Raw genomic sequence first — 12415 nt, 5'->3', positions numbered from 1 at the left:
CTGCACTGTCAGACCGCAGGCTGAGTCGATCTGAATGTGAGATTTTTACATTGACGCTCTTCATATAGTTATTTATTGAAGTATGAGTTTTGGTACTGATGTGGTTAGGAGCGTGGGAGGCACATGTGAACGTTTTTTTAATTTTACAAAAATGATTTTTGGAAATTCTTTTCAAAATGTTGCATTATTCCCCATGGGTAAAATATTAACAAAGATATTCTTGTGACATACAGGGTGAAAGCCTGTACAGTTCTGAGTGTGATGGTGTAAGGTTATGCTCACACATTGCGTTTTTGCGGCTGCTTTAGATCTATGCAGTGTAAAAAGCTTTTTTACAGAATCATCAAATACTGAGATTTCAGAAATCTCATTCACACATTTGCAGCGTCTTTTCACCAATAGAAAACAAAATGCTTAAAAACACACCATCAGTTTTTTCTGTGTTTTTAGTGAAAAAAGTCTGTACAGCGTCATATGAAAGCCATTTTATTTTCAAGCAAACTTGGACATGAAAGTGGATATAAAACCTGAGCTGCAGGGGAGGAAGCAGGAGAGTATACAGACTATACAGCAGGAGAGTATACAGACATTACAGCAGAGGAGGACGCAGGAGAGTATACAGACATTACAGCCGGGGAGGACGCAGGAGAGTATACAGGCATTACAGCAGGGGAGGACGCAGGAGAGTATACAGACATTACAGCAGGGGAGGACGCAGGAGAGTATACAGACATTACAGCAGGGGAGGACGCAGGAGAGTATACAGACATTACAGCAGGGGAGGAAGCAGGAGAGTATATAGACATTACAGCAGGGGAGGACGCAGGAGAGTATACAGACATTACAGCAGGGGAGGACGCAGGAGAGTATACAGACATTACAGCAGGGGAGGACGCAGGAGAGTATACAGACATTACAGCAGGGGAGGACGCAGGAGAGTATACAGACATTACAGCAGAGGAGGACGCAGGAGAGTATACAGACATTACAGCAGGAGAGGACGCAGGAGAGTATACAGACATTACAGCAGGGGAGGACGCAGGAGAGTATACAGACATTACAGCAGGAGAGTATACAGACATTACAGCAGGAGAGTATACAGACATTACAGCAGGAGAGTATACAGACATTACAGCAGAGGAGGACGCAGGAGAATATACAGACATTACAGCAGGGGAGGACGCAGGAGAGTATACAGACATTACAGCAGGGGAGGACGCAGGAGAGTATACAGACATTACAGCAGGGGAGTATACAGACATTACAGCAGGGGAGGACGCAGGAGAGTATACAGACATTACAGCAGGGGAGGAGGCAGGAGAGTATACAGACATTACAGCAGGGGAGGACGCAGGAGAGTATACAGACATTACAGCAGGGGAGGATGCTGGAGAGTATACAGACATTACAGCAGGGGAGGACGCAGGAGAGTATACAGACATTACAGCAGGGGAGGACGCAGGAGAGTATACAGACATTACAGCAGGGGAGGACGCAGGAGAGTATACAGACATTACAGCAGGGGAGGACGCAGGAGAGTATACAGACATTACAGCAGGGGAGGAAGCAGGAGAGTATATAGACATTACAGCAGGGGAGGACGCAGGAGAGTATACAGACATTACAGCAGGGGAGGACGCAGGAGAGTATACAGACATTACAGCAGGGGAGGACGCAGGAGAGTATACAGACATTACAGCAGAGGAGGACGCAGGAGAGTATACAGACATTACAGCAGGAGAGGACGCAGGAGAGTATACAGACATTACAGCAGGGGAGGACGCAGGAGAGTATACAGACATTACAGCAGGGGAGGACGCAGGAGAGTATACAGACATTACAGCAGGAGAGTATACAGACATTACAGCAGGAGAGTATACAGACATTACAGCAGAGGAGGACGCAGGAGAATATACAGACATTACAGCAGGGGAGGACGCAGGAGAGTATACAGACATTACAGCAGGGGAGGACGCAGGAGAGTATACAGACATTACAGCAGGGGAGTATACAGACATTACAGCAGGGGAGGACGCAGGAGAGTATACAGACATTACAGCAGGGGAGGAGGCAGGAGAGTATACAGACATTACAGCAGGGGAGGACGCAGGAGAGTATACAGACATTACAGCAGGGGAGGATGCTGGAGAGTATACAGACATTACAGCAGGGGAGGACGCAGGAGAGTATACAGACATTACAGCAGGGGAGGACGCAGGAGAGTATACAGACATTACAGCAGGGGAGGATGCTGGAGAGTATACAGACATTACATAATAGCCATAATCCTCAACATTAACAGAAATAAACACGTGAAATAGATCCCTCTGTGTGTAATGACTCTATATAATAGATCCCTCTGTGTGTAATGACTCTATATAATAGATCCCTCTGTGTGTAATGACTCTATAATAGATCCCTCTGTGTGTAATGACTCTATATAATAGATCCCTCTGTGTGTAATGACTATAGAATAGATCCCTCTGTGTGTAATGACTCTATAGAATAGATCCCTCTGTGTGTAATGACTCTATAGAATAGATCCCTCTGTGTGTAATGACTCTATATATAATAGATCGCTCTGTGTGTAATGACTCTATATATAATAGATCGCTCTGTGTGTAATGACTCTTGTCAGGAAATGACCACTTTTGGGTCAGACCTTGCAGCTTTCTGGCGCCCCCTTATCCTGCTGGTCAAACACGGTATTGACCGAGGATAAGCACGGGTGCAGCTTCTCTAATTTATGTCGACTATTATGGCACGTGATGTGACAGGACGTATATATACCACCAGTTCCTTCCAGGAACGTATATATACCTCCGACCAGCCACCCTCAAACCACAATATCACATAAATACTGGTATACTGCCACCACCGATCTCTTAACGGGTGGATCGGGTACCCTTTAGGTAACGTGAATTAGCGGGTGAGGAACGTGTTTGCTCAACATAGGACAAGAAGAACGAAGCTGGTAAATAGTAATGATTTACTCCCGAAAGGGGGCAGTGTTTACAAAAGATATACAAGATATTATAAAAGAGACAATTTACATATATGCATAAAACAGTTATTAAAATAAAAGGGATAAGTAATAGCAAAACCTGTGCCACGAGGTGATGGTCTCAGATTCTGTGGGGGGGGCGGCTCCCCGGAAATTAGATGTGATTCTTCCACGCAGCGTGTAGGGCATGCGTCTGACGTCCCTGGCAAGAATGACTTGGAAAATGGCCGTTCTGGTTTTTATCAAAGGGCCAAACCTTAGGAGACGCCCCTGTTGTTTACCTCACACGGGGGCTCTGCTTTGTGAACCCACCCACCTGCAGAAGACCTAAAAATCCTTCAGATTTCATATCTTGGTGGGGGGGGGGGGTCCCACATCCAAGATGGAGACATCATGTTTGCCGTCACCACTATTCATGAAGATTGATATCAAATATGAAATCTCTATGATGCTCAGAAGCTCAGAATCCATTTCCCCAGTTCCTGGTCGTTTCTCAATTATGCAAGATATACTATTATAATGGGAAAGGGTGAGCATTCCAAAAAATGTGGTCCCTGTGTTTGTGACAGTCATGTGCCTTATTAAATTCTACATTAACTGTACAAACTTTTAAACAATAGGATTTTTGGAGGGAAAGATCCAGGGTATACCAGTATACTTGCTCTGGGCTGAGGTTTTATGGCGTCATAAAAATTCCTGAGGGTTGGGGGAAGCTACAGTGAGTCCTATGTCTTACAAATAGACAGGGGGGTGGAAATTTAGGACATCTCTCATTTTTAAAACTCGGACAAAAATACATTTTGCTGACAACTCTATATAATAGATCCCTCTGTGTGTAATGGCTCTATATAATAGATCCCTCTGCATGTAATGACTCTATAGAATAGATCACTGTGTGTAATTACTCTATATAATAGATCCCTCTGTGTGTAATGACTATATAATAGATCCCTCTGTGTGTAATGACTATATAATAGATCCCTCTGTGTGTAATGACTATATAATAGATCCCTCTGCGTGTAATGACTCTATATAATAGAGCCCTCTGTGTGTAATGACTCTATATAATAGATCCCTCTGTGTGTAATGACTCTATATAATAGATCCCTCTGTGTGTAATGACTCTATATAATAGATCCCTCTGTGTGTAATGACTCTATATAATAGATCCCTCTGTGTGTAATGACTATATAATAGATCCCTCTGTGTGTAATGACTATATAATAGATCCCTCTGCGTGTAATGACTCTATATAATAGAGCCCTCTGTGTGTAATGACTCTATATAATAGATCCCTCTGTGTGTAATGACTCTATATAATAGATCCCTCTGTGTGTAATGACTATATAATAGATCCCTCTGTGTGTAATGACTATATAATAGATCCCTCTGCGTGTAATGACTCTATATAATAGATCCCTCTGTGTGTAATGACTCTATATAATAGATCCCTCTGTGTGTAATGACTCTATATAATAGATCCCTCTGTGTGTAATGACTTTATATAATATAGGAGTTTCACTTTTTGTATTGAAGAACTGAAATAAATTCACTTTGATGATATTCTAATTTAGTGAGATGCACCTGTTTATGTCCCATCCTTTAGCATGTGCTACAGTAACAAGGTAATGCCATTTTCCTCACCTGTCAATGGTGTAGAAGTCATGGCTAACTAAAAATAATACTGTAATTATGTTAACGCACCAAATATTCCAATTATTTTTAATAGCATCAGAGTTTCTGATAGTTTGAAGCTGATGATGGCAGATTTATTTCTTCAGAGATCGACTTTGGAGTTTTAAATGGATATTTCCAGCCTGTGATTATTTTGTACTCGTGATGAGCGAACATGCTCACCACTGCTCAACACTCGATCGAGCATCGGGGTGCTCAGGCACGCTTGTTACTTGATCAGGCATCGGGGTGCTCAGGCACGCTTGTTACTTGATCAGGCATCGGGGTGCTCAGGCACGCTTGTTACTTGATCAGGCATCGGGGTGCTCAGGCACGCTTGTTACTCGATCGAGCATCGGGGTGCTCAGGTACACTTGTTACTCGATCGAGCATCGGGGTGGTCAGACAGCTTGTTACTCGATCAAGTATCGGGGTGCTCAGGCACGCTTGTTACTTGATCAGGCATCGGGGTGCTCAGGCACGCTTGTTACTTGATCAAGCATCTCGGTGCTGAAGCACGCTTGTTACTTGATCAGGCATCGGGGTGCTCAGGCACGCTTGTTACTTGATCAAGCATCTCGGTGCTGAAGCACGCTTGTTACTTGATCAGGCATCTGGGTGCTCAGGCACGCTTGTTACTTGATCAGGCATCTGGGTGCTCAGGCACGCTTGTTACTTGATCAGGCATCGGGGTGCTCAGGCACGCTTGTTACTTGATCAGGCATCGGGGTGCTCAGGCACGCTTGTTACTTGATCAGGCATCGGGGTGCTCAGGCACGCTTGTTACTTGATCAGGCATCGGGGTGCTCAGGCACGCTTGTTACTTGATCAGGCATCGGGGTTCTCTGGCATGCTTGTTACTCGATCAAATATCGCGGGTGCTTGAGCACCATGCTCAAGTCCCTGTCCCGCATATTCTGCGGCTGTTAGACAGCCAATAAACATGCAGAGATTGCTTGCGATACACAGTAATACCGTAGCCATATTGGCTACTGGCATTACTGTGATTGGCCGGCCGTATAGAGTCATTGGGTTTATAGAAGACCCTTGGTCGCGATGCTCAACACACTGTCCTCTGGAAGCAGAGGATAATCCGGCCCACCTCTCTGCGCCTGTGAGGATTTTTCTACTATCACTGACCCGGTTGCGAGAAGTGGACGTGGGGAGCAGTGAATATATCTGCTTGACTGGCAGCTGAGCGCTGGTTCCATCCATTTCAGCGATTTTCCTGCCTCCCCAACCCTCCTGTTCATGCCAGCCGTAAAAATGCTCGAGTTTCCCATCGACTTCCATTAAACTCAGTACTCGAGACCTGCCCGTCCGACTGTCCGACCTGCTTGATTCAAGTACAGAGCACTCGAGGAATTACCCAACACCACCCGAAAATCTTTCCATGATTTGCTATTGGGGGTGGCCATCAATGAAAGAGTAGTGGCCAACCTCTGTAATGGGATACGCTGACCAGTTAGCCACCATGATAATTGCACTGATGGTGACTGATGAATTCAAACCAGCAAGGTGGGTGTTTGACTGGTCCACTTCGCGCCAGAGCCTGTTTTTGCCTTCGTGACTGGGCCAATTTTTTCAATTCTGACCACTGTCACTTTATGAGGTAATTACTCTGGAACGCTTCAACGGATCCCCCTGATTCTGAGATTGTTTTTTTGTGACATATTGTACTTCATGATAGTGGTAAAATTTCTTCGATATCACTTGCGTTTATTTGTGAAAAAATCGGAAATTTGGCGAAAATTTTGAAAATTTTGCAATTTTCAAACTTTGAATTTTCATGCCCTTTAATCAGAGAGATATGTCACACAAAATAGTTAATGAATAACATTTCCCACATGTCTACTTCACATCAGCACAATTTTGGAACCAAAATTTTTTTCTGTTAGGAAGCTATAAGGGTTAAAAGTTGACCAGCGATTTCTCATTTTTACAACAAAATTTACAAAAACATTTTTTTAGGGACCACATCTTATTTGAAGTGACTTTGAGGAGCCTTTATGACAGAAAATACCCAAAAGTGATACCATTCTAAAAACTGCACCCCTCAAGGTGCTCAAAACCACATTCAAGAAGTTTATTAACCCTTCAGGTGCTTCACAGGAATTTTTGGAATGTGGAAGAAAACAATGAACATTTAACTTTTTTTCACAAAACTGCTACTTTAGCCTCAAATTTTTAATTTTCACAAGGGCAGCCAGAAAAAATGGACCCCAAAATGTGTTGTGCAATTTCTCCTGAGCACGCTGATACCCCATATGTGGTGCAAAGCCACTGTTTGGGCGCACGGCATGGCTCGGAAGGTAAGGAGCGCCATTTGACTTTTAGAATGGAAATTTGACTGGAATGGATAGCGGACGCCATGTTGCATTTGGAGAGCCCCTGAGGTGCCTAAACAGAGGAAACCCACAACAAGTGACCGAATTTTACAATCTACTCCTCTGTATAAATTAATCTAGTGGTGGGAAAATAAGTAGGTAAATGGTCACTAAACCCATAGATGAATTCCCACAGAGGTGTCATTTCCATAATGGGGTCACTTCAGGGGATATTATGCTGTTCTGGCACTTTTCAGAGTACCAGAGCTAAAGAATCCCCCCTGAAGTGACCCCATTTTGGAAATGACACCCCTCTGGGAATTCATCTATGGGTTTAGTGACCATTTTAACTCGATGGATGATTTCCAGAAACAAGCACGCAATGGAAGGTTTAGATTCTGGAGAACCCCCCCCTGGAAATTAAGTGAGCTCTACTCGAATGTGTCATTCACTAAATGAACCAAATGTTTGAATGACAAATTGGGATACATTTTTACTGTTTAAAAACGTGGTTCTGTGTGGTAGATTTTAAAGCAGTCAGTGACGCATAAGGCTGGCAATGATGGGCATTGTGGGCAATAGTAGCGGGTATCACGCCTCATTCCTCTCTTAGTACATACACGACATCTTTTCTGGGGGTTCCTTCTTGTTTCCGTTGCTGGAATAAGTGCAATAAAATGTCGCTCAGTGAGTCTTTTCACATCCTCAGATTCTAATGGATGAGCGGGGCTAACACTTTGAAAGACAAGATTTTCAATGACCTTTTCTTGATAATCAAGAAAAGGATCTGAATTTCCTGCTTTTTTGTACAACACAAAAGAATTGTATGTGGCCACCTGAAACAAATAGATAACCAACTTTTTATACCAGGTATAGGACTTTCTTGATACCTGGTATGGCTGTAGAACCTGGTCTGCAAGGTCCACACCCCCCATGTGTTTGTTGTAGTCAATGACTGACACAGGTTTTTGCTTCGGAGTGGTGGATCCTAGTTCTACAGTGGCCCTTGTGGCATCTGTGTGGATCGAGCTGAGGACAAAAATATCCCTCTTATCCCTATATTTCAGGGCAAGCAGCTCTCCGTTGCGTACAGCCCCTGACTGCCCCTTTTGGAACTTTTGGTTGACCAATGGTTGTGGAAACCCCTGACTGTTTTTACGGATGGTCCCACAAGCCCCGATGTTGTGTTCAACCAGACTTTTAAATAGGGGTATGCTGGTGTAATAATTGTCCACATATAGATTGTAGCCTTTTTGAAAAAATGGACTTATCAGCTCCCAAACAATTTTTCCAGATGTCCCCAGATAAGTAGGGCATCCTGGTGGGTTTAGTTGGCTAGCTTTCCCCTCATATATGCGGAAAGCGGATGTGTATCCGGTTGAACTTTCGCACATTTTATAGATCTTTATTCCAAACCTTGCCCTTTTAGATGGGATAAATTGCTTGAGGTGCAGTCTTCCTTTGAATTTTACAAGGGACTCATCTATAGAAATATTTTGTGTTGGGGTGTAGAGGCTTAAGAATTTTTCTGACAAATTTTCAATGATGGGTCTAATTTTATATAACCTGTCATGTTCTGGGGCATTTCTGGTCAGGCATTGACTATTGTCGTTAAAATGCCAAAACCGCATGAGCATTTCATAACGGGTCCTAGGCAGAATGACTGAAAACATAGGGGTGGCTTGAACAGGGTGGTTGGACCAGTAGGATCGAATGCTCGGTTTTTTAACAAGCCCCATGGCAAATGTAAGTCCTAAAAATGTTTTTATTTCCGGGACATTAGTTGGTGTCCATAAATTTGCCCTAGCATAGTAAGATCGGGGATTCTGGCTTATGAATTGGGATGCATATAAATTTGTTTGCACGACAATATGCTCTAGCAAGCTGTCTGTAAAAAACAAATTAAAAAAATGAATTGGTCCAAAATCTTCCACCTCCACATTTATACCAGGAATGGCGTTGAAATCAGGGCTGAATGGAGCAGCCGAATCCGAAGCCTCCCATCTGGGAAATGCTAGATCATGTGGCAACGCCCCTTGTACACTGGCGTGCGCCAATTCACTAGTAGCAGGGACAGCGCTTGTACTGGGCAGTGTTCCCTGATTTGGAGACGTTTCTCCAGTAGCGCTATTTGCCCCTATTGTTGTACTGGTCCTTGGGCTTGAGGATGGAACAGAATCACTGCTCATTTCTGGGCTCTCAGTGTCGCCGCTACTAAAGCCCTCAAAATCCACATCTCCATCTGAGATTGCGCTGTCATCAGTGTCAGAACACAGCAGGGCATACACCTCCTCTGCGGTATAAGTCTGACGGGCCATTTTATTTTTAGATTTTTTGACCAGACTGAACGGACGGGACTGACTGATCTGACAGGACTGACTGACCTGACAGGACTGACTGATCTGACAGGACTGACTGACCTGACAGGACTGACAGGACTGACTGACTGACAGATCTGACAGGACTGACTGATCTGACTGGATTGATCTGACTGGATTGATCTGACTGGATTGATCTGACTGGACTGATCTGACTGGACTGATCTGACTGGACTGATCTGACAGACTCACTAACCCTAATTCTTTCTTTTTTATTTTATTTTTTTTACTTTCACAGTGGCAAGGCTGACACAGCTCTTGTCACACTGTTTCTCCTCTGCTCTCTCACTGAGATCGGAGGAGAAACAGTGTATTTATCAGGCAGATCACCCGGGAAAGTTTGTTGCTAAAACAAACTTCCCTGGTGATCTCTCTGATTGGCTGGTGTGACGCTGACATCATCGAGACCTGAGCCAATCAGGTCTCAATGATGTCAGAGGTCACAGCACCGGGATCCCCGCCGCTCCTGAGGTATGTGGGGGGGTCCCGATCGCCGACCACCAGCTGTTGCTATCTTTTAAATGCCGCGATCGCTATGGATCGCAGCATCTAGAAGATAGGAACAGGTTAACATCATGGGGACCTGATCCATTCAGGTCCCCATGATGCCACATGTCAGAGCTATCGCTCTGAACCGGTACCGCAGCGCTAGCAGGACCCTGGGGGTCCTGAGCGCTGCGGGACCACCCACCGTTTTTAAACGTCGGCGCTGCACAGAGCCCGGGCAGCGCTGACGTTTATGTACAGTGGGCGGTCCTGAACCGGTTAATAGAATGATTTCGAGGCCTACTCATCTGTTCTCAGAGGTCTTTGTTTGACCACTCCATAAAAACGTTAATGCAACTTTGCAACAAAGTGATTTTTTTTTTTATTTTTTTTTTTTTATATAAACTACACATACATATGCCGGTAAAGAATTTTTATACACAGGCCTTCAATGTGAGTCTAGTCGAAGCATACTGCCTATGTCTACATCTACAAAACACCTTCACAAAAAAACACCTCCATAAGATCACATCTTTATTAATTGACAAAATTCTCAAGTGCTAAAATAACACAACGAAGGTGAAATATATGGAAATGAATATAGCAACTGAAATAATTCTAACCGTTCTGCTCTCCATATATATATGTGTATCTGGAGTACTACAGGATGATCTTCTTGGCTTCTCTAGGAATATCATCACTTCTCACCAGTTGTGCAGAAGGTAAGAACACTGCCCTTTTCTGAAAGACACATACATGATGCATTATTAGTAGAGATCTTACTATATCAGTGTTAGCAGCGTTATGTATCTCTTCATACCTGCAGACCCGTGTGGTGCATTCTAGTCCCTGCTGGCAATAGGCTCTTATTGGCTTGTTTCCAACAGTCCTCCAAAATGGGGTCATTCTAGGACCCCTGAAAAGTGAAGCTAAGGGCCAGTTTGTTTTTTCCGTATGAAAGTATCTGCTAGAAGACAGTCCTTGGTACACTGAGGTGGCCTTTGAAAGAACACAGAGACAATTGGTCATCTGCCCCCAAAGAAGTAAATGCGTTACATTCTAGCTTTCACAATCTCTCTAAATACAGAAAAGATTACAATAGGTCCATGGTTTAGATCTCCTACACCATCAGCTGTGGCACAGGTTGGAAGGGAACTAAAAGCATTTTAAAATCTGAGTTGGTGATTAGTAACCTTGTAACACTAGGTTCCCCTGGGGTCTTCTTGTAGGTTGCACAGGACTTTTGATGGTCTGTGCTTTATTTACCAAGTCTGGGTAAAGAGTAACATTTATAATTTACCGAAACGCCTTCCTTCATTCTATCCACTAGCGATAACGGATCCATACCACCTCAATAGCATTTGATTGTCCTAGGAGGATTTAGGTAGATAATCTATTGAATGCTACGTTTACAACTATCTATTGAAGCTCTGAAAATCCGAGAAAAAAGCTCCAGAATTAACATTATGATGCAGATGACTTACCTGTGAGTTGCACAGAAGAAGGAGAAGGAGACTCAGCGATCCAGTTATGGAAACCATGGTTGGTTCTGTTAGAAAACGACCTTCCCGGAGTATCTCTTTCTTCAAAAGCAGGTTGAGTCATAAATGGTCTCTACAAGCAGTTACTTCACTTTTCTTAATCCTAAATCTGCGTCATTCTACTTCACACCAATAGAATCCGCTAAATCCTTCAAATATTTGAGGAGCAATGTATCGGCTCTCTAGTCTTTTGGGAGCAGCTCAAGATTAATTTTCTTCTACTATTTTCAAATGAAAAAAGCCTCCTTCATAGAATCTATCAAAAAAGGTCAAAAACTATATCTTTAAGCATCTGAAGTCCAAAGAGATGGCACTGTACATAATGACGAGACGTTGATAATGGACCTCAGCAATGCATATACAGTCAGAACAAAGGGAAAGGCTTTAAGAAACAATGTTTCAATAGTAACTAAACTTTGAATATGTTTTTTTTCTTTAAATTTGGCAGCCACTTTAAAGGTTGATGGGGGTCTGCGGCCTGAGATCCCCACCAAACTCTCAATAGACCCCTCAACAGTGAACAGCTCAAAACAGGAGGCCACACACAGAGTGAGGTACTTATTTAAAAAGAAAAAAGTATAATCAGCGAAGCCTATGCTTACTATTGAATGCGACCTCCTCTTTGTGCACATGCTCAGATCGGAACTTTATGCTCCTGCCTGCAAAGCTGTGCACTGCTGGGTAGGGATGAGTGGACCCATGAATGTTCGGATTCGACCCAACTGTAGTCTAAAGTTTGGTTCGGGTACCCGAACCAAAATCTGAACTTGAACCCGAACTCCATTGAAATCAATAGGGACCTGAAGTTTTGTGCTGTAAAATGGTCATAGTAAGGGCTGGGGGGCTGAAAAAGGAAGCAAAATGGGAATTAGAGCAAACAATTGCCCTGCAAAACAAATGTGGATAGGAAAATGGCTTAAAATAACATTGATTAAAAAAAAAATCATAATTTTGAACCAGGGAGGCGGAGGTCCAAGTGGAGGAGGAGGTGGTCAACACTGTTTT

At 43.5% G+C, this 12415-nt stretch overlaps 1 protein-coding gene across 1 annotated transcript in view; it reads left to right on the top strand.

Moving 5' to 3' along the window:
• The window catches only part of RPS4X (ribosomal protein S4 X-linked), a 528117-nt gene that overhangs the window by 375795 nt on the left and 139907 nt on the right, over nt 1-12415 (top strand). The gene's annotated exons all lie outside the window — the stretch shown is intronic.

The sequence above is a fragment of the Phyllobates terribilis genome, unplaced genomic scaffold, assembly GCF_046119375.1.
Source record: "Phyllobates terribilis strain yellow unplaced genomic scaffold, ASM4611937v1 Scaffold_7__3_contigs__length_470593459, whole genome shotgun sequence".
Classification (NCBI taxonomy): domain Eukaryota; kingdom Metazoa; phylum Chordata; class Amphibia; order Anura; family Dendrobatidae; genus Phyllobates; species Phyllobates terribilis.
This window is presented reverse-complemented; position numbering and strand designations above follow the sequence as displayed.